We start from the raw sequence: 22,822 nt of genomic DNA on the forward strand, positions 1-22,822 counted from the left end.
GCCTCCCAGGAGTGTATGTCACTCTACAGTGTGTCACTTTGCCACAGACATTAATTTTTCCTATTATATTTTTTTGCTGGTGTGGGTCACAGGGCTGTGGACCAGCCCTTGCCAGGCATCAGTGAAATCTGCGGGTGTATTATTCCACATCCCAACTGTACCAGTTCCACCAGGGCCTTGCTGAACGGCATGTGGAACAGGTGGGCTGGGGTCCGACAGCGGGGCGATTGCGCATCGTTTTGGATTCTATCCAGTTTTGTTGGCCTCGCGTTCCCGGAGGTGAAGGAGCCTCCGTTGCCGATCCAGCTGAAACACGTGTTACTGGTTTCTAGCTGTAGTTGCTCTGAAGGCCTGGAAAGCAGTTATGTTGGCAAAGGGGAAGCGTTCACATCACAGTCCCTGTCAGGCTCTACAAGTCTAAGCACCTAGGAATTAAAAGCACACCTACAGCCACAATGGAAGTGAAGCCGAAGTCAAACCGGCCGTGGGTACCACGCATGGGCTGGCACCGACTGCGCTGTCCACACACGTCACTGCGATCTCTGGTACGGGGGAAGAAATCGCCACCAAACTGGGCACTCTGTACTACCAAACTGGGCACTCTGTACTACCAAACTGGGCACTTTGTACTACTACAAGGTGTTACGCTTGCAGGAGGTAAGCAATCTCCAAGATGCAACATGAGCAGTGCAACAACACGGCCATGGTTAGACCTTATCTCAGCATCGATACTGCATCAATGTTGAAATACTGACAAGCAAACATACGCATTATTTCCATAGTGTGTCTCTCCAGGTTGTGTGCAAGGTCCTCTTTCAGGATCCTACCTGCTCCTGTTCACTTCAGTAGCCACAGTGCTGGCAAAAGTGATGAAGAAAGGGATTATTTGAAGCAAATCATCTAAACCTAATCTGCGGATGAAATCTTCTTACTGCGTTGAGCTGTGGCTGATGGAAATGGGGAACGAACACTGACCTAGTGTTCGTCAGCAAAATTTTGGTGGACACGTAGTAATGGACTTCACCCTACGCTTGCATCCTAAGCCAATTGCTGTGCAGATAAAAGCAGCCCTTTCAAGCTGTTCTTTTGGGTTTTAAAACTGAGAAGGCTTCACTAGAGAACCTGATCTCTTGTAGTGTTTATTCTCACCAACCAAGAGCAGCAATTAATATATCTTTCAGATGGTGAGAATCTCTTTCAGATGGTGAGAATAAACAGTCTTGTAGACATGCAGAGGAAATGGAAATGACATAGGAATTTTAATTAACCTACTTTTCCTTGGCTTTGCTGCATAGTGCCAAAATATAGCAATGTGGATCCTTCAGTTATGTACCCTGGCATCTTCCTGGGCTGCTGGCTTTAGTTGAAAGCAAGTGAGTTTCACGTGCATACCTGAGATCCATGTGGGTTTTGTGGGTTGATTACCAGAAAGGTGCCTGAACCCTTAGTGCTTTTTCTCCATCTGCATATACACCAATATTTTGAAGATATCCCTGTTTTTAAACACAACCATATAATCGAGAAATCTCTAAATTATATCATTTATTGTGATACCTCTGACCTTCGCTCTCATCACAGTCTCAAGCAGTGCGTGGTCTTCCCTGGATGCTTCGTGTGCATTGATATAAAACAGTATGGCGGAAAATGTGATGTCATCTACAGCTGCCGGGCGGAATTTCAAAGCAGAAGGCATTAACCCTTTCTAGCAAAATCTCTCCTGCGAAGGACAAATGTCTTCTTGTCTGAACAGCATACTCAGCCTAATTATTTACGTCTGTACCCGCTTGCCAGCCCCAGTTCTCGCTGGGATAAACTGGCACTGCTCCATGGAAGTCAGAGAAGCTGTAATTCTCACTGCTGGCAGCAGATAATTTTGACCCTTTTCCGTGGACTATGCTTTATTTTATCAACTTCATGTCCTCCGACATCTGGTACCATAAAAGCGTTCAGCCACAGAGATGGGGTTTCTATAAATATATTTCTCCCATAAGGAGATTGACAGCGTTCAAGTCACAGTGTTTCGGAGCCGTGTGGGAGGAGGGAGGAACAAGGTGAGGGGGGAGGCAAGGTGTCTTATTTCCCCTCTCACCTCCTTCATCTTGAACCCTGATGTCCTCCAGGATGTGTTTTTAGTGTTAACGGCAAAGGTGCTCCAAAGCGGCCGGTAAATGTGGGTCCCAGATGTGCTAATTCTGCCTGGGCCAGGCAGGGGAACGTATGTATTATCTCACTCACCAGGGCGCAGCTCTGACAGCTTCAGCTGAGGCTAAATCTCTGCTCCTGTATTTCTGCCCTCACTCCCATCCGCGGGCCCTGGCTGGGCATCGCCCTGCTCCGGCGCCGATGCGTGGGCACAGCTGCTCCATCGCGGCTCTGAGCTGAGGGAATGTCAGTGGGGTTTGCAATGGCTCGTCTGCCCCCTGAGCGCTCCGAGCAGCCTCGTACCGGGTCTGTCCGCTGCTGCTGCAAGGGGAGGAGGTCGGGGGGGCTGTAAAATGGAACTAGACAGTGCACTAGTGTAGGCAGCCAGTCAGCAGTGATGGGTCCTGCCTTTAACCTGCTTTGAAGGGTGTGTAAATCGAAGAAAAAAATCTCTATCCCTTTTCATATACCCCTTACCATGTAGACAGACGGCCTCATGGGTGACTAGAGGTACCAAAAATGTCATTGCGTGAAAGGTGTAGGTATATATAACATGTATTGCTGTCATAAAAGATGAGGAGGTTGCCCTTTCTTTTGTTCCTCAAAATACAGCTCTTGAGATCCGCAGCATGTGCTACTGTACTATTGATTTACTGCTTGATTATAATGACATTTCATAACACAAGTGTTATTAAAGACTTGTTAATCTTGCTTAAGGATCATATTCCTCAAAATGTTTGAGCAAAATGCTTTGCGTTTATCTTTAAGTACGTATTTAAATAAACTCAGATGACTTGCTGTATCAAGGTTTTAATTACCAGTTGCTCTCCTTAGTGCAGAGCCTGTGGCTTCTTTCACGTTCTTACGGGATTTCTGAAGTTTTACTAAAGCCCTATTACACTTCCAGGATTTCTCTCACCCCTTCTCTCTCTCTGTCTCTCTCAATCCCAATGCAAAGAGGACAAATGCTTTCTGAAGTACGCCTGACTCAAAGGTAAGTGGATTTTGCTGAGGTTTATAAAAGGGAGCTATTCTATGGTGGATTAACAGCAGTCCTTGCCAATTAGCACAGAAAATATTTTTCAGCATACGGGACATTGACAAGTGAGTGCTGTGTGCACTAGGCATGTGGTCCTTGTTATTAAACATCTACGTTGTGCCAGGGTCTAGAGGTGGCAAGAAGCTTAGAGTCCCGTTGTCCAGGGGACTTTGCAAACATAGAGAACATCCCCAGTCCAGAGCAGACATTACACGGTGTCTTCAGTTGTTCGTACAACAGCAGCAACATCTTCTTCAACAGCATTATCTACGAATTTTTTTGTGTTGTCATTATTTACTTGACTGTATTAGGTGGGCTTGTTTTTAAATGACAATACACTTTGAGATGCTTCATGAGGGTATGCAATTATTTCTGCTACTACCATCTGTGAATGCTTATGTGCAGAAGGAGGTGCTGAACTCAGGTTTTCTGCCTGTTGTGCCCTAACCGTGAGCAGGAGCGAGTCTTAACAGCCTTATCCAAAACTTTTTGATGTGAGTGGAAAGAATCCTACAACCTAGTACCATAGGGCTCTCATGAAATACTTGCACTGAGGTCTTGACTGTGTATCTAATCTTTGCAGTTTACCTTAGTTCAAAACCTGATTTTACCTGAAGTATAAACAACTTGTAGGTGACATTTTCTGTTAAATCTAGTCCTATGTTTAGCTTAAGTTTGCAGTAGTCCAGACACAGAGCACATATCCTTTAACTGGGACTTTGCCATTTTTAAGAACTGTAGAAAATTGAATGAGAAACTCCAAAAAAGTCTGAAGCCCCTCCTCTCCTGGTAATGTTTGAAGTGGGCTTTCTGTCTTCTTGAAATGCTCACGAAGTCTTTTCATGTTGGGATCACATACTTCTTACAGAATGTTAGGGAAAGTTTAGGGAAAGTAGTTGATGAAAGGCATATAGGCATCTCTTATTTTGGCATGGTGCTCTATGTCTTACGACGGGTAAAGAGAAAGTGATTGGTTTTTCAGAGTCCTTGGACAGCTTGTGTGTCTGTTTTCCCCTGGAGAGGTGAAGGACAGTGGAAGGAGGAGAAGCTACCTTATGTCTACCAGGGTGAGAGCCTGCATGCCAGCCACTGCTGCAGAGCAGCCAATGTGCTCTACGTTTACACCTTTGTGTGGAAAATTCACAAGCTGCTTTGTGGTATCTTGTTTGTTTCTGTCCATAACCTGACTGTGATTTTTTAAAATTATTTTTCATTTTAGTTACGGTGGTGTGAAAATGTGTGTTGATTTTTTTGTCAAGGCTTGGGAGGAACTGGTTCTATTAAACCAGAACAAAGCAGTCGGCTGTACATACGCAGGATTGCCTGCAGCCTGATGTTGGATCGGGCTTAGTTTGGCTGGAGTAGCTTTACAGAGACCCTGCGCTGCCTTAATCCTGCCACAGGCAAGTTTGGTTTTGTAAGAGGTGCGGTGGTTCTCCTTACACCGTGCCTAACTGTGACCCCTCAGTGGCTTTCACTGACTCACAGCAAAGCGGCCCAATTAAACTAGGACCAGTTGTGAATAGAAAAGGCCTGGGAAGAAGGAGAACCACGAGGATGGCAAGAGACTAGTCATGGTGCTAAAATGAAGTTGAAGCGCTTGAGGTTCGGCTGTAAATTGTGAAGCCCATAGTGGGTATCAGAGAACCTGCAGGTGCGGGCAGCGGCGACTTGCATCGCTATGTTTTATTAGTACTCTAACTCGCCATCATTTAGCAGGGCAGTCAGAATAACCACAGGGGGGTTTTACTGCTTCTGGGTAGCAGAGGTATGAACATCTGTCATATTTAAGCTAGGGAATTCCTCCTGTTAGCTTGCCACTGGTGGAAACTTCCCGATGAACGAATTCCCTCCTTTGCACGCTGGACCTCCAGGGTCTGGAAACCAAACACTCTCTTTTCTCTGAGTTTTTTCTGTCTCACAGTGCCAACATTGAAATATTTTTTTTTCCCACCACAGGGTGTTTTTTGATGTTGTTGTTGATGATTGTTTTCATTTTTGGTGTTTTCTTTTATGGCTTTGAGTCAGCTGTCTTAAAAGAGGAAGGTTTGACCATCTGGTTCTGGGAACAATCAGCTTCTAACAGGCATGGCTGGTTTGCACATCATTCCAGGCCTGGTTAAAATAAACAGAACTATCGTCCTTAGAAAATAAGATGCACCAGATGTAAAAAAACCCTCGAGCTCTGTGAAGAGAGGGTGAAATTTATGCAGCACTTGAGAGAGATCTAGGGATTAACGGAGGGGTGTTATAAAATGAAGTTCTAGTTTCAGTTACTTCTGATGCCTTATCTTGAAAGGGGAAGGGTGGAGGAAACAAAACCCAGCTAAGAACCCAAGGGAAAACAGTACCCTGAAAATTGTGGGCTCCTCATCAGAGGATTTTTTTTAATATAGGTTTTTTTTTTCCCCAATATGTTGACTCCATAGGTGTGGTATACAAATCACCCCTCTGACAGGGAACGAGCACATTCTCTGAGCTGGCCATGAATTGCCGTACTCAAGAAAGCGTAATTAGAGGGAGCCATCAGAAAGACCTGCACAGCCCCTTTCTGTGGGGGCGCAGGGGCAGGAATGCTGCGCTTTCAGCTGGCATTGTTCCCCTCCCCATTCAACTGGAGTGGTAGACTGTTAAAATTTCCCCCAGTCCCCAGCCTGCTGGTGCTGCTCATTCCTGCTCTACGTGGGGATGTAGTTTTGTTTCTGCCTTCTTTTTTCTCTCTCTCTCTTTTTTTTTTTTAAATTTTTTTTAAGGTCAATATATCTCCCAGAGTCTCCTGTGAACCTGCAGGCTTGTGTACGCTTGGTCTTTTTTCTTTCTTTCTGTCTTTTTTTGTGTGACAAACTTTAACCCTTCTTTTTACCCTCTCTCTTTCCTTCCAAGTAGCCTTTACCCTGCTTGTGTGAGCAGCTGACAAAGAGAATAAGCAATTTCTTAGCCTTTCAGTGTTGAACTGCTTCTGGTTTTGTGAGTGGCCTTTGCACCTGTTGTGATAAGCAGAACTCCCTTCACAGCAGCACTGAAAGGGTGGCAATCTCTTCCCCCCCTTCCCCCCTTTAAACTTACTCTTTCTTTCAGTGAATACCAATAATTAAGGAAAACGCTTGAGTCCGCAGTGGATTCTTTAGCCTGACAAAACCTAGTATTTATATAGATGAAAATGAACAGGGAGACCGAGGCACCTTTCTCATCGGCTTGGTGAGAACCGTCTGGAGCAGGCTTGTCGCATGAACAAAACAGGACGACCAGTTCATTTAACTGAATTTGGCTTTACCCCACCCAGCCTTGTCTGCCCTGTTTATACCTCCAAACCGTGTCCGCCTTGCGTGAACTCGCCTCATCATGTGCGACAAAGCGTACAAAATAACGTGCGCCGTCGAGAAAAAAAGAAATCGCTGCTATTTAGCATTTTTTTAAAATATGCATTTTGATGCGCTTTTTAATATGTCCCTTCTCTCTTTAATTTGCGGAATATTTGTAGCTGTGGAGCTTTATTTGCTGAGGTTCGGTCTGCTGGGGGCTGTGTTCACGTGCTTTAGGCTTCCCCCTTCACCCGTGGTCGGCGTGCCAGCTCCCAGCCAAGGGGACCCTCAGCACTTGTGGAAGGGCAACGAGTACCTTCAGCCACTGACCCTCAGCGCAGGTCTCAAAAAAAGGCACCGTGGACCAGAAAAAAAAGAGAGTGGAAAGGCTACCCAGCTGCTCACACAATGCAAGAGAAGGCCTTGGCTGCTGTTCAAAGCCGCTCTGAGTGAGTGTTTCAATTTCATTCTAAATTAAAAGCAGCCAGTGTTGTATAGCACAGGGAAAAGATTATGTATTAATGCTTTTTCCCCCTGACATAATCCTAATGATCGCACTAAAATAAATAAAAGTTAAGCCTTCTTCCTCTCTTTCCCCCGTTGCTATATTATGCCGTGGCGAGCAGCCAGATTTCCATAGGTGAAAAGAAGATGGGAGAGGTCCCAAAACTGCAAGAGAGGGGATCGTGCACCGCCGAGCTCCGCTTCGACCTTCTCCCTCCTCCTTCGCCATTGACGAGCTTTGCTTCAGGCCCCCCGTTGACCGATAAGTAAGAGAAGAAGCCCTTAAGCAAAAAGTCTGACCAAGCCCGAAGTTTCCAGCAGAAGGAAGCGGCAGATCCGTGAGGTGGTGACTTACTAACGTGTGCGCGGGGAGACACGTCTGACCGCTCCTCCAGAAACCCTGGTGGTTGCTTCGGCGGGAGCAGGTGAGCGACACTGCGCTGCGTTCTCGCTGGAAAATGTCCGTCTTCTCGAGAGCCGGCAGGGAGAAGCGATGCCCCTCGGGAGGCTCTGTGGACACGTTACAGCGGGCTGGGGGGAAGGTGCCATGAGATCCGGGCGCAGCGGGCTGCGGAGCTGGGTCCGGCCCCGGCTAGCCTGGTGGGGGGGGGGGGGCGAAGGGGGTGAAGGGGATGTGCCATCGCAGCTCTCGGTCAGCCCACACGGTACCCGAAAAGCAGCGAAAACACCCACGCGGTGCAAATTCACGCTCGAGGTGCGATGTCATTTAGGACGTGGAAGTCGGGAGAAGCAAAGTCAGAGAGCAGCCACCACAGTGCTGTGGTTTAGCACTTGCCAAGCGTCCGGCTGTGCTCCCTTGGCGCGTGCCTACAGTATCCCAAATTCCAAGAACTCCCATCCGACGTGCCGAGTGCCTCTCCTGATGTGCAGGTAGGAATAGCTCGGCACGGGGGACCTGCTCAGGCTGGGAGCTCCCCAGTGACAGGGCAAAGCACTTGCTGGCGTGGCCCGGGGTGAGGGATGCTCCTCTCTGCTCCGGCAACCCCAGGGGTGCTTCTGGTGGGGATTCTCAGCTGCTGTGAAGGTGGAACACCGGACGTCAATGCACAGGTTCAGAGGACCTGAGCAAGCAGGAAAATGGGAAACATAAAATTTAAGCCAGTGCTTGGGTTGTGTCCCTCCTGCTCCTCTTGCAGAGTTACAAATAGGGAGAAGAATTCAACTTTGGTGGCTACTTCACAAATCTCTGTTTTCCCTGCTCTTTCCCCTTTCCTGATTTGAGGTGGCAGGGCTCGACTTCACGTCCTTGTCCATCTGTGCCTGCCCTGCCCTTTCCTTGGGATACGGGATATCTGGTTGAATTATTTTAATTGGCAAATGCTTTGTTCAAAGAGTAGCTGTGGTGGAAATGCCTCTCGATGGGAAGTCCTCCTCGTACCCCTTCTGCCTGACCCAGCCTCTCCTGGGCACCGAGCCCCTGTCCCAAACCACAGCCCCATATAGCTCCCACCCCACGTGTCTGAGCACCTCCTCCCTGCCACCTCCCAGCCCGGCTGGCAGTATTCTTCTGGAATAACTGGAATACACTGAAATACGGATCATGCTGGGAAATCTCATAGTAGATTATGGCAGAAACAGAAAATTGTGTTTCCTAGCTCCTGATACTACTCCGTAAGTCAGAAGCTTTCACTCTTTTAAATGTATGTCAGTAGTGATCTTCATGAATTGCTCAAGCATTTTCTGCCTACTGGTCAAGGAGACCTAAGTATTAGTTACCGGTACTGGAGAAACCACGTTAGAAGCATTTTCTTTGGGAGAAACTGCCTGCCAGGCCTAAACACTAGGGCAAATCCCAGAAAGAAAACCATGTGCTCAGCTATGCTTGGCTGAATGTATGGGAAAGGGGTGTCCAACTATACAGCTCTTTTTGGAGGATCCGAGCCTTAAAATAGAAACTTTATCCTAGAAAACTTAATGAGGATTCATAAAACCTGGGTATATATTTAGAAACTGTAGTGAACTTGCCTTCAGCCTGAAACCAGGAGATAACCCAAAATATTTCTGCAGCTTGTCCTAGAATGAGAAAGTGAGGGCCAAAATGATACAAAAGAAGAAAAAGGCTTGTATCACAGATGAGGCTATTCTTGGCAGGTCTGCGGATTGGCGGCTCTGCTTTCTGTCACGCAGGACTATCTGTGATGTGCATTTGATTAAAGCTCAGCGAGCACTTACACGCAGAGTCCTACGAGTGTATTTCTGAGGCTGCTGTGCCTCGATTGCTGTCAAGTGAAATACACTGCAGAATCAGGGTAACCAGGACCCTAAATTCCTGGGGCGGCCTCCAAAGAGACCTTCCCGTGGTGGCACAGTGAGGCACGGGACGTTGGCCGCTTTGGTTGAGAAGGGAGAGATGGCAGACGCTAATTCTGACAACAGAGACGTGGACACAGGCAAACAGATTTAGTTTGATGGCGGGTGAGGGGAGGAGAGAATAAACTCTGTCCCTTCCTTCCTGCCCACCTTATCTTTAATTTAAGGCTGATGGATTGATTACCATTTGTTATGGTAAGTCCGTATGTGTACAGATCCAACGGTAGGATTAGGTTCCTCCTCCTTTGTTATTCGAAGTCAATCGCAGTTCATTAAATCTCCCTCATCAGTTCCACCACCTGCTCCTTTTCCTTCCCTGACCCGAAGTCGCATGCCCATTTACCCTCTTCCCTTTGTTTTCTGTTTGTTTCTCTTTTAATTACATCTCTTGATCTTTTCCCCATCAATTATTTTGAGGAGAGAATTGGTCAGAAAACATCAATGCAAATGAAATTGTGGTTATGAATAGAAACAAAGAAATGTTCGAGGGATCTTCGTTTTTCATTTTCTGAACAGCTCTGGACTTGTGCTCGAGATCCCAGTGTACCCTTTTCGCAGGGCATGAAGCAGGGAGTCCGCAGCATGGGAACAGGGTCCATCCTTCCTTACTCACCCCTGCGAACGTTCAGTGAAGGCTTTAACAGGCTCCTTCAGGGCTTGGTGGAAGTTTTCAAGTTCTCCTGTAATCCTGACAAGTCTCACACTTGGCAGTGTCAGACCGTGGCGGCACACAGGTGGAAAACTCAGGACCAGCACCAAATTCAACATAGATGAAGCCCCAGTTCTTCCCTTGGCTTTGTGTGCGCAGCTGGGCAGCTGGATCGCAGGACAGAGCCGTTTGCGGGACAGCCTTTGCCCCCGGTTTTAGCTGAGCGAAATAGCTAGATGGATTTAATCAACAGGGTTTATGATTAATAGGTATTGCAGTCTCTTATTGGGACCCCAGCCAAGACGAAGGCAGTGGTGGGTTGGCGGTGTGCCGAGACGGGCTCAACAACCCCACCGCAGGTTGCACCGCGCTGGGTTAGCCGCGTGTACGGGCCCAGGGGGATGGGAGTAGCCGGTAACAGCTGAAGGAAGGAGTGGTAACACATGAAAAGCATTTGAGCACTCGTCTGACCAGACCCCTGTACCTCTTTTGGAAAACAAGGCTTAAAAACACGCTGCTTTTTCACTCAGGTGAGGAGACAAGTCTTGATCTTGCTGCACGGAACACCTCCCGGTGTGTTGGTGTTGGGCGAGCGGTGCGAAGAGAAAGGCAGGCAGAGGAGAAGGTGCTTTTTCTGCTGTCAGTAGACAAACCTCAGAGCAGCCTTAAACCGAGCTCTGAAGTTTAACCAGCTGTTTGGCAGGCCCAGACTCATCCCTTTATTTTTTTTTTTCCCCTGGGTCACCAGAAATCCTCTTTCTCACACCCATCTCCTTGCTTTGCAATTGTCCGTGCTGCCTATTTGCAACAGAAAAATACGTGCACGTGGGGTTAGATGTTGTTTAATCCCTAAATGGAAAAATAACCGCAGAAACCAGGTGGCAATTTTCAAGTTTTATGCCCATTCTCTGGGGTCAAGATGTAAAGAAATCCATATGTTCATGTTCATATGTGCATATGGGCAAGCAAACCTTGTGTCTCGCTTAACTACCTGCTTCCACTTCTCTTAAGTGCTGCCCTGGACTTGTCAAAGGGCTGTGACACACCCATGCGCTGGGGGCACTTGATCTGGGTGTTTTTATCATGTTTTTGAAAGTTTTTTGAAAAGTTCATCCTGCATTGCAGTGGCAACAGAAGGGTTAATGTTATTTGAGGTATTTCAGATACTGACAGGGCTTAACCTAGGCAGCGTGGAGCATGACCAGGTGACTCTTAAATGGACAGAAGTCCAGCAATTGAGTTCATTTTGGATAAACAGTTGTTGGCGTGGACGCTTTAGCTGAATTTCATTCAAACCTCATAAATTTGCACATGGCTGGGAAGCCAGGAGAGAGTTTGTTTTCCAGAGGCCTTGGTGTGTGTTGTCTTTCCCGATGCGTCATGTGGGATCAGCTTTCTCCTGCCATTTCAGTGCTCTCCATTTTGTCCCTGACAGCAACTTGGCAGCAGTGTGTCAGGCCAAGAGAAGCAGGCTTGAAGCCCAAGCGAGTGCTCCATCCAGAGGGGAGGGAAGGAGAGGAGGCGCAGGTCTGACAGCCTATTTTCCCACACTGACCAAAATATAAAGATGGGCAAGCTAGAAGGTGGCTGGTATACTTGGCTTTTTGTAAACAGATCCTGGAAAAATGGTTGATGATGGAGGAAGAGAGCCCAGCTGTGCTACACCGATGAATCTCAAAAGCGACATCCCCTTTCCAGGCTTAGCAGCCGGGGCAGGGTAATGCTCCCTTACTGTATGGCCGGCAGGTCAGGACTGCTGGCTCAGATAATTTATAAGCCTCTTTTTGTTGTTTTCCTTTCAGTTTGGGTCTCGAAACAAATTTGTGATCGTTGTCACGAGCGGAGTTTAGATTTAGGTTGGACTTGTTTTCAAAGCACCCCTCTGCGGTGCAGGAGTAAATCACTGCAAAGGTAATGGGGTTAGCCTGTGCGTGTGACCCCTGCTGAGGCAATGGGACCCGGAGACGGCTTTGTACCCCTGCCCGGCACCAAAGCTCTTCTGCTCTTTGTGTGCTGAAAAGGCTTCACCTCATGTCGTGGCTCACGATTTAGTGACACTCAAAGTTACTAGTCCAGTGGAGCTCCCCAAAAGCCAGATGGCCGTCCTCTTCTGCTTGGGCAGTGCTGTGATCCGGTTTAATGATTCCCAGTCGCAGATTAGGTGCAACTATGCAATATCTTGGTTTTCATACTGGGCTAATAACTCAGTAGGCTTTAATTTAAAAGGCCTGTTTGTTTCCAGAAACTCGTATTTGGTTCCCTTTTTGCCTAAAGATGGGAGAGAGGCTTTTTCAGGGTCCAAAAGGTAGTAAATTAATAAGGGAGTGTGCATAAAAATGACCAGAAAGTCTCGCTGGCTGTGTTCAGAGCCTTCCTGCATTTCCTGCTGGGGGAAAACCAGAAAAATACCTTCATTCAGCTGCAGAGGCATTGCAAAGTGACAAGTTTTTATTTAGGGTTGGTATTTTTTCCCGGGATTCACGGTGGCCCAGATGCCCTCTCAGTTTGCCTGTGCTTTGGTTATGGCTGCAATGTTTTAAATATGTCTCTCTTAACCGAATCCAAATCTAAAATTCAGATCCCAAGATCCACCCATGCCTTTTCCCTCCTGCCCAACTGTTTTGGGATATTCTGGGTGAGTAGCAATGTGTTTCACCAGGTGCCAGGATGGCAACGCACCTGGGACAAGTCTGCCTGTAGGCTCAGGTCTGAATCAAAACTTGAAAAGCTGGTTTTACAGCGGGTCAGCCCCAAACCACGCTTGCTAACGAAGAACTTCAGCTCCCAATCTAGCTTTGGGTCAGGTTCTCCTTTTGCTGGAGCTGGGCAAAACATCCCAGTGAACATGTAGACATGTTGTGTCAGTGGGGAACAGGATGCGAACAGCCTTTAAGACACTGGTGCTTGAGCATTTTGCATGACTTTCAGTTTGAAGGAAGCATATGACTGTGACATATTTTGCAGGTAATATATATATTAAAAAAAACCATTTGGGCAATCCCCCTCATGCCTGAAACACACCACTTTAAAAAGTGAGTCATGAATTCTTGAAAAAAAAAATCCCCCCTTCAAACCCTTAATCAGTCTCAGGAAACCCCACTAAGATACAGACTGGCAAAAATGCAATATGTCTTTCAGTCTCTGACAAAACACAAACTCTTACTTCTTTCCATCCCTGGCCAAACATAACTGCCACAACAGTGTTCTTGTAGTTTGTTTAAATCCTAGGTGAAGGTTTCAATGCACAAAATAAATGTGAAGGAGTTTTAAGGGTCTTTTTTCCATTATTAATTCCATCAAAATCCCCAAAGGGGAATACGGAAGGGGAAAAAATTACTTTTGTAGCAGTAGGAACCCAGTCTCGCCTGCTTTGGGTACATGAGTAGAGGCATTGAACACAATGAGATTATTCATGTGCATAAAGGTTGTCGGATCAGACCCTATCTTTGTAAAATATTTAATTACATACCATCAGAATCATGCCAGCTATGAAAAAGCAATAAAAATACTAAAGTGTGTCAGTGAGCAGTAGTAGTAACTGTAGTGGTATAAATCCATTAAGCTTTTACATATATCTCAGATGCACCAAAGACAGCAAGTCTATGCTGGTTGAAAATTTGCAAACAGTACACTAGCATCATAGTGCACATTCAAGCAAATTATTATGCCCGTTTTGCCAATTAGTACTCAAATTATGATACATGATGCCTTCCTCTATGCTTTGGGTGGGGAAGGGGAGCCACAGGCCCTTCGCCTGCTACTCAGTTCTCCAGTCGACACTCAGGCGTTGTCTCCCTTGCTACGAGGGTGAAGGTTTTATTGCTTTACTTTGATTGATCGGTAAGAAGCAGAAACGATCCTGATGCTAAAAACACGACCAAGGCAATGCACTTCAGTTTGACCGTGAAGTCACACATGTGATGAAGGAAAAGCACATTCTGCGTAATATTTTTACCCGGGAATAGTTAGCAGGAGGGTAAAACCAGAGCTTTTCGAAGCCGTAGACTGGGAAGACATGAGTTTTGTCAGTTTTTATGCTGGCAGGCAAAGATGAAAGCAAGAGTCAAGATGAAAGCAAGCAGGGCATCCTCGTCCCACGTGCTCCGGAGAGTAATCGTGGCTCTCGGGGGGGTTGCATCAGTGTTTGGTACGGCGCTTTCCACAGTTGCATCAGCTTGTACCTACTTTGTTTGCGTTGTCGGTAGAGACTGGAGTATTAATAACCGGCTCCGTGGGGAAGGTCAGGCAACCCACAGTGGAAAGCAGAAACTGAGATAGGAAATACCCAGAACATCTTGGAGCAAATGTAAATCATGGGGAGTGCAGTTACTCACCCGTCGGTAGCCGGCTCTGCCTGTGTGGGTGGGGTGGAGTGGGTGTGGAGCAGGTTGTGATTTTACTCGAGGTCTGTAAATATAGAGTTAATAGGAACGTGTAGCTAGAATAGTACTTCCTGCATCTGAATAGTGATATTGCACACAAGTGAAGCTGGCAATCAGAGGTCATGATTGAGTTGCATTTCCATAGCAGATTTATCTTGCGCTGCTCTTCTATGTAACCCATGTTTAGGCTCTGTGCAATTGGTCGAAAGCAAAGTATGATTTTCTATGCATGTGTGCACAAACATGCTGCACTTCAAGTTCTTTATTTGAATCTTTGTTCAGCACACCGTGCTGGCCTTCAATTGCTTTGCTGAACTTTCTTTCTTTTTTTTTTTTTTGATTACTTCTTGTTCCCCTGGGTTGTTTTTTTCCCCTTCAGCTGAGTGACTGTAATCGGTACCTAGTACATGCTGTAAATAACATAGATTATATTTGGTGGACAGCAGGGTGCAGGACTCGAGAGGCATTTCGAGAACCAACAAAAGTGCCATGGTTGGCCCTGTACCTCTTAGGTTGTATCATCTCCTCCTTCTCCCCGCTCCCCTCCCCCATGATTTTCTGATGGCTGCTTTTAGATGGATTTTTTCAGGGGGGAAAAGCACTGATGCAAAGTGGATGACAGCAGATGTGTTCCCTTAACAGGGTCTTTCACTGAATGGCTCTGCTAATCATTATGTTTTGCTCCGTAGGACTTTTTATTCATTTAACAGGTTTATTTCCAGATTACATATTTGTTTTTATACTGTTTCCTCATAAATACAGGCACTGTAGAAAAAGCTGGCCCCACCATATTTCATGCAGTATTTGTTTATAGTAAGTGGGCCTCACTGAACCTGCATATACAATAAATACCCTTTCAGGATTCCTAGGCAGGAGTGGAGGGAACAGATGGCAAAACAGACCCAGGATTCCCGTTTACAAGGGGATCTTCAAATAACACAGGAGGAATGATAGCCATTAAAAAGCCTGCCTTCCAGTGCCTTTATTTTTGGCCATAAAAATTGGATACATTAGTTGCTTTTTATTACTGTTTTTGTTTTTTATTCTTCTTTTACATTCAATAACAGGCTTTCAAGGACTTGAAGTAAATCAAGGTGCGGGCACCTCCTTTGTCAACATCATCTGTTTGATCCATCTTTTCCCCCACCCTGCTTCGTAGCAAGCCAGGGGTAAGAGCTAACTAGACAAGAATCGAACACATGTCTCAGACCCACGGCCTCTGAGGGATGCTTGAAATGCGAACCTGGGTCCAGGGGGAAATTTTGCAAACAGCTGCTAAAGCTCACACCCAGGTTGCAGGGCTGTGCCTCATGGATACCAGAGGGTTGGGAGAAATACTTTGCACCGGGGATCTCTCCCTCTCTCTCATCCTTTGGTGAGGGAGACCAATTTGTAAATTGTTTTGTTCTTAAGCGTCAAGAGTGAGAATAAGAGGAGGCTGGTCACATGTTGTTCTTCTGTGCAGTGAGAAGTCTGTGTCTGTGTGTAGCAAGTGGAGAAAGAAGTACGAGAAAGTTGCCAAGTTAGGATATTTCTATAGTGCAGGACTCAATCGTCCTAGGGCTTAAACTCTGCCTGGTTATTTGGTAGTGCCTCTGCTTATACCTGCCATGACATATATCTGCCTGCTTGGCTAAGTGCTCCTCCCAGGTGAGTTCTGACCTCCGGTCTTTGCAGAGAAGGTGCCTCAGAGGTGAAGGTCCTGAGGGGGTGTTTTGAGGGACCTCCAGGACACCTCACAGCTTTCTCCACCCAGGGCCTCCTGCCTCCCCCCAGCTCACGGTCAGGGAAAGGGAATTGCCAGTGTAGATACACCTGCTTTGCCTGGTCGAACAGCTGTAGGAGATACAGCCCCATGTCCTGCTCTCCAGCCAAACCCGTGACTTGTGCAGTGTCTTCCCAGACTATCTTCAGCTGTGAGCAGAGCAAGGAGCACCATGTTGGGAAAAGTGTTTGCAGTCTGCAATTGGTGTTTAAAAAAAAAAAAAAAAGCCTTGAAGAAGCCAACAGATGTGGGATAAGGTGGATGGCTGTCAGGTTAATGCAGTGCACTAGAAACTAATTAGGGTATTTCCAGTAACAAAAGATGGCAACCACAAGCCTGGAAACTTGCTAGCTACTTGGAGCCCACAGGCTGCCTTGCAGGCTTCCACTGCGGTGGTCAGGGTGTCCTAAAGCTCATGGGCAAGAGTAAAGTTGAGGGCATTGGAAGAGACTGCAATGGCTGGAAGAGGAACCAACTCCCACACAGACAAGACTACTGGCATGAAGCCTCAAAAGGCCCCGAGCCAGATGGCTAAGGAAACCTTGGTTCCTGTGTCAAACCTGCGTTGGGACGGCTTGGGTGAGCAGCTTGGGCTGGACCTGGGAACATAGCAGGAGCCGAGTCACATGTGGCTAAGTGGTGGCCGTCATCTTTTTGTTGTTATGGGGAAAATCATAGCTTAAGTGGACTGGGACATATCCGAGAATTATTTTGGAGGCTCATGCAGGGAGATGGCCATGAGGGCCACTGTATGGCTATGAGTTGAGTGCAGCTCGGCAGCGTGGAAGCCACCAACACGGCACCCCCTGTGACACAGGTACGCTTTGCAGTATATTCTCCTGTCGTACGCCTTGGTTTGCAGGTCCTGCAAACTGTTCTCAGTAACTGAACAGCCACATGCCCACCGATGTCAGGATCCCTCTTTGATAGGGAGAAGTCTATTTCTTCCTCAAATTGCATCAGCCAGGTGCTTCGCAGCCAGGGGTTTTCCCTCAAAATCTCAAATCCTGTTCCAGCTAAACATAGCCACCAGCTTCTTAGCTGGTGCCTCTTTTTTTTTTTTAAAGTGTTTCAGTTCGAGGGAGGAGGTGGGAGAGGTGATGGTAAAGTGAACTCCCCATATTAAACTATTAAATTCCTGGATTCTGACTAGCTCGGTTGTAGGTGTGGTCTTGGGTCTTTACCAAAGTGCAGAAATTTTGCTGATCGGGTTTGCTGGGACATAATACACGCTGCTTTGGAAGGGCAGAGACCTATGCAAGGAAGACGATAAGGTAAGGCGCTGTGATGCATGGCTAGAGCTACCTGAGGCAACCTAAGCAGTGCTGCCTAAGGCACCACTGAGGGTGAGCAGGAGAGCTCGGCTGAGCAGGGTCCCTGCTGGGGCTGGGGCTGCGGGGGGGGGACGCGCTCTCCCCACCCTGCCAGGCTGTGCCTCGGCAGCATCCTGGGAAACACGGATTCACGGAACCCGCTGTGTTTCCATGGACTGGCACTTGCTGTTTTGTTCCCAAACCAAATGGCTTCTATTAAGGTCCCATCATCAGGGCAGAAAATGCTGCAAGGGCAGAGGCTGCAGCTTTCCTTAGCCGTCACCTTTATGTTCTGCTGGCAAAGGTGCTAATTCTGAAGTGGGAAATAATGGGCCTACCGGGGCAGGACTGGGAAGAAAACCAAGGAGAAAACCGAGATATGTCCTTATGCCTAAACAAATTGGATGCCTCCCCCTTCCCCCCCACCTCCAAGCAATATTCAAGCTCAATTCGCAGCAAGCGTGCATTCCGCACAGCCAGACGATGCCAAATTTTATCGTCCCCTGCCTCCTGCCTGGGGGGCAGCGGTTGGCTGGGTGAATCCTGCAAGATCGCACAGGATGTCAGTGAGCGCTGAATTTCACTCCATAGGTCCCCGTCTGGGGAATGCACCTAAATGCACGCAAATGTTATATCAGCCAAGCTCTTCCAGTGCAAACCGGTGTGATTTGCACTTCCCGGATCACCTGAATTTGTTGCAGGGAGGTGCCAGCCTGCTCTGGGCTGGTGTGGTCGCAGTTCACATCCGTGGGGTTTACAAAAGTGGTTACACTGGTGTGTGAAGTGGGCGATGTATGAATAGAGTCATGAAGGTCTCTGCAGGGTAAGGAAAGAGTTTTGCAGCCTGCTGTTACCTGATCTAGCCAATTTGACATGGCCCCTCATCATGGCAGATCTGAGCAACGCTCAGTATTCAAAAATAGAAATAGCAACAAACCTCTTCCTTTTCTTCCTTCTCAGTTCACAGGAAAAATATTTTGACTAGTTTGAAGGCTAGGATATATTTTTTTTTTCTGTGTCTGTTTAGATAAGTGAATGAATGAGTGTGTGTGTATGAGAGAGAGAGAGAGAGAAACAGAAGCTGGTGAAAGTTAATTTGAAGAAATTAGCCTTGTATTTGCTTCATGCATTTAAGGCTAAATTCTATTATTAGTTCCACAAGTTTCATGTGCAACATTTCCACTGGCTTCAATGAAACATACACTTTCAACCTGGAAGTCCAAGACTGTAGCTGCTACTTTTAATGAAAACAATTATTTTTTAACGTAAAAATCTTGCATTGGAAATTCAATGCATGCCACTCGAGTTGCCAGGCCTTCCCTTCACTGGCCACCGGCTGAAGTGACCATGTGCTGCAGTTTGCTTTGATAGATGGGATCCACCTGCAGCAGGCTGCCCTCGTGCCAAACCCTTCTGGACGGTCTACGCCCCGTGGAAATGGAGACTTTGCATCACGAGCAGCAGCATGCGCTGGCTGTTGCCATGAAGTCTGGTTATTCTGAAGGCTTAAAGACGTATATATGAAGCGAGTTAGTACTAAATTGACTACTGTACCTTTCATTAGATCTATTATCCACCTAGAGGCTATTTTCACTTTGAAGTGGCATTTGCTCCATAATAAGTAATGTCTCAAAATGCTGTTAATTAAAGTTTCATCTGTTTAGAGGATTTTCTTTTTCTTCCTCCCCCCTCCTTTTTTCTTTTCTTTTCAGAAGCTAGTAATTAGTCCAATAATGTGGAGACATTGTTACTGCAGCTCATTAAATTTGGCAATGCTCACTTGGACCTTTGAGTGCTGGCGATGTCAAGTTGACCTGAAATGCAAGGATTCCATCTGTCGGGAATTACTGATGAATTGGCAATTAAATATAAATATATATATATTTAACTCATTACTTGTGCTGGATTGACAGTCCTGCAAGCGCTATCATTTTATGTTCATCGACAGACTAATAAAGCTTCCCCTGGGCTCCCTTCCTCATGTGGAGGGACCGGCAGCAGGGATAAGAGGAGAATCAGATGCCACAGGGATTTAATTTTCGTTCTGTCTGTAGACTACACTGACGAGAGTGTCAGTTTGGGCTGGGGTGAAGCGAATATCTGGGCTAACAGAGACAACTGATGCCGTGTGGATAACCAGACAGCCCTGAGATGATGCTGGCTCTCGGCTGTTATTGCCTGTTGTTGAACTGGTGGCCGAGAAACGGATCTCTGTCCTATTTCCCAGCAGCTTCCAGTCATGGACAGGGGAATTTATTCACCACTGCTTAAGATTGTCTTCTCTTGCAGCAGAAAGTGGAGAGAGGTAGCTATCCCTTATGTTCGCTGTGGGTTCCTGGGGAAATGGCACCCAGGAGCGATGAAGAGGAGGTGAGGAGCACAGGAACTCTCAGTCCTGGATTACGCTGCCAGAGTAACACCGAGGTGCCAGAACATCGTTTGCTGGTGATGCCTCGCACAGGCATGCTGTTGAGATGTGCCGTCCCATTTCTGGCTCGGTGAGTTGCTATTGCAGCAGGGAAGATGTAACAGGGAAACTTTAGTACTTTTTGACTCCCGCAGACATCAGGTTAATTTGGGATCTCAGTGTTAGGTCCCCCACCTGCATCCTCAGCGAGTGCCGGGCCTCGGTGCTGTGGAGCGTGAACCTTACATGTTGGCATGCGTTGGACTGAGACCTCCTCCTTCTGCCTTTGGAGGAAAGGCAGAGCCGTCCCATGGCTCGAAATTAAAAGATTCAGCCTGTACCAATAGCTTACGTTCCAGCATCACCGTAATTTGTTATGGCAAGAGGAGTCTGAGGAAAACAAAAGAAAAAACCCCAAAACTGTGAAGGGAGGGAGAAATAACTGAGAGCCCAGATTCAAGGCTGTCCAAGCTGCTCCTGAGGCAGCCAGGGGCAGATGGTTTGGTGGGAGATGAAGTGAGCACAAAGCCACCAAAGTCTAGGATCTCTCTAAAACGTCTTCTCCTCAGACAGTGTCCTCTCGCCACATCTGTTGCAGACTTGGTCAATTTACCCACCGGCCAAATAATGTCTTCCTGCCCCAGAAAGAGAGATCTCTGGATAGTTCACCCCTTAAATACAGAGCTGCAAGGTTTGCCAAACGCAGTCTTTAAATCCTGTGTCTTCAGACACTTGCTGTTGCATCAAAGCCCTGCTGACTATCTGGGCCTAAATCCACCTTTAGAAACAGGAATTACTGGATCCAGGCATAGGGAGGCACAACAGAGCAGATGAAATGGCTAAATATTTAATAATAAAGATTGTTCACACATTTCCAGCTTAATGTTACTGGCCAAGGAAAGCTGGATGTTTCACATCAGGTTAGCAGGATATTGCAATATTTTGGCTGCTTATCTGAAGTGGAATGAATGGAACTGCCAAAGCTTTTGAAGTTCACTCATGAGATAATATTTTATTAATTTTCTGAGCTGAGGGCACTTTAGCATCTCCTGTGAGTCTTCTGAATATTAAATGCATGGAGCTGTATAGGCAGGACTCTTTCAACATTCGCTCATTCACTGTTTAAAAGCGTCCGCTTCCCATAAATTGAGAGCAGTCTCCTTGGTTTTCCGAGAGTTATCTTCCCTCCAATAAATTAGAAAGTATATCAATTTCCTACTTATGCCCTTTGAATTCAAAGCAGGAGCTACTTAAGCGCAAGGGAAGATGCAGTCTGTGTTTGTCTTGTTTGTCTGTCTGGTCCACAGAAAATGTGGTTTAAGTCAGAATGAGCTACTGTGCTTCAACTCCAGCTGCGAAAATAATTTTATTTTATGAAAGCACCCAGTCTTTTAGTCCCGCTCCGAGCTACCCTGGCCTTCAGCTGGAGTCCAGCGTGCAGAGCAGAGGAGGGAATTGTAAGACCCGACCGCTGCTGTGCACGGTACCAGCAGGACCAGCCCGCCCGGTCGCACCCCAGCTCTCACGCCTGCTAAGCCAAGGCTCAGCTCCGCCAGCTCCGACGCAGCAGCGAGATGGCTGCCCGCCTAGTTGCATCACCCCGGGGAGAGCAGGCTTGCTCCTGACATGGCAACAGGTACCTGCAGGATGATTTCCATCTCTGGATGCATCAATTTAACGTCGAAGAGCGCTAACTCGGGTAGTGGAGGCGGTGAGTTCTCATCAGCCGTGGTTTCCTACCTCCAGCCACAGCTGGGTGAGAGCAGGGGAACTTGGGAGAGCGTGTGCCAGCCAGAAAAGCGCTTGCTGTGCTAGATTCAGAAAACCCTCCCAAGTGCGGGGGGCTAGGCAGAGCTGCCAGCATGGACTTCTACATCAAAAAGGACAGGCAGTTCCTAGATCTAACGTCTGGTGCTTTATAAATAGGGTTAGATGACAGGGAAAAGTAAAAAGAATACCGAAAAAGAAATAAAATGACAGCCTTTGTCCAAAAATATGCCAGCTACATTGTTTCTTTTCCTAAAAAAAGAAAGAAAAAAAAAGGTTGCTTTTTTTGCATTAAGCTTGTCATAACTGGATGATTATAGTAACACCATGAAAAGAGCCAGCCAGGATGTGACACTTCAGCTTTCAAAATAGCTCTTCCTAAAATAAACCCTTCCCTCACAGACTGCTACTGTGATACTTATGGGAAAATGTGAACAGACCACTCGTTCTCCCATCTTTCCTTGGCGATTGAGGAACTTTCCATCAGTTTATCTGCTCTAAACTCCTGTCCCTCAGACAGGGAGGCCAAAACCACAGGAAAATGGTGGGGGTGTAATTTAATATGTTTCACCAATTTGCCTTAATGGCACTTTGGAAGCCTTTTGATTTAATTAGATTTACTCTGTGCCCACAGAGAATAAACACATATACCTTCCATTTACATAAAGATCGTGCTATTTGCAGAGAATCTGCCGCGCAAAGCAGGACCCTGTTGCAGGAAAGCAGCGTGCTAGCCCTGTGGCCTCGAGCACTCACCGTCTTCAAGCACTCGCAGCCTGAAGCATCACACCAGACTGCGCGAGCGGTGGGCATCTGTCCTCTCTGGGTGCCGTAGAGGCTGCGCTGCCCACCCGCGCAACCCCGCGCTGCGCACCCTTCCTCCCGCGCAGGGCTTACTCCCTCTTGGCTCGGTGTGCCTGCTCTCTAAATGCACATCAGACAAAATCAGCTGGGCTGCTAAAAAACGTCCCCCCCGGGAAGGAGCCGTAGCCTTTTTGGCCAGCACGGCTGGACCGTGTACACGTGACACCTCACACAGCACGGCTGGCATCGCTGAAACATTTATTTCCCTAATTTAAACTTTTTATAAATTTGCAGATGCTTCCCCCATCTCAGCAGTAAAGGGGAAGCAGCGATAGCTGTGTTCCCACACACACTGCCTGGGAGCTCAGCTTAAGCAAGAAGAAAGACGTGTGTCCCCATGTGGCGGGGACATTCCAG

The 22,822-nt window shown here is 47.1% G+C and overlaps 1 long non-coding RNA gene across 1 annotated transcript in view; it reads left to right on the forward strand.

The window, feature by feature from the left end:
- The window catches only part of LOC115352952, a 93,878-nt gene that overhangs the window by 64,167 nt on the left and 6,889 nt on the right, over positions 1 to 22,822 (forward strand). The window contains exons 10-12 of the long non-coding RNA XR_005930812.1: positions 174 to 4,338; positions 7,110 to 7,412; positions 19,140 to 21,545. This is a non-coding gene — a long non-coding RNA (uncharacterized LOC115352952). The remainder of the gene's footprint in view (positions 1 to 173; positions 4,339 to 7,109; positions 7,413 to 19,139; positions 21,546 to 22,822) is intronic.

The sequence above is a fragment of the Aquila chrysaetos genome, chromosome 18, assembly GCF_900496995.4.
Source record: "Aquila chrysaetos chrysaetos chromosome 18, bAquChr1.4, whole genome shotgun sequence".
Taxonomy (NCBI): domain Eukaryota; kingdom Metazoa; phylum Chordata; class Aves; order Accipitriformes; family Accipitridae; genus Aquila; species Aquila chrysaetos.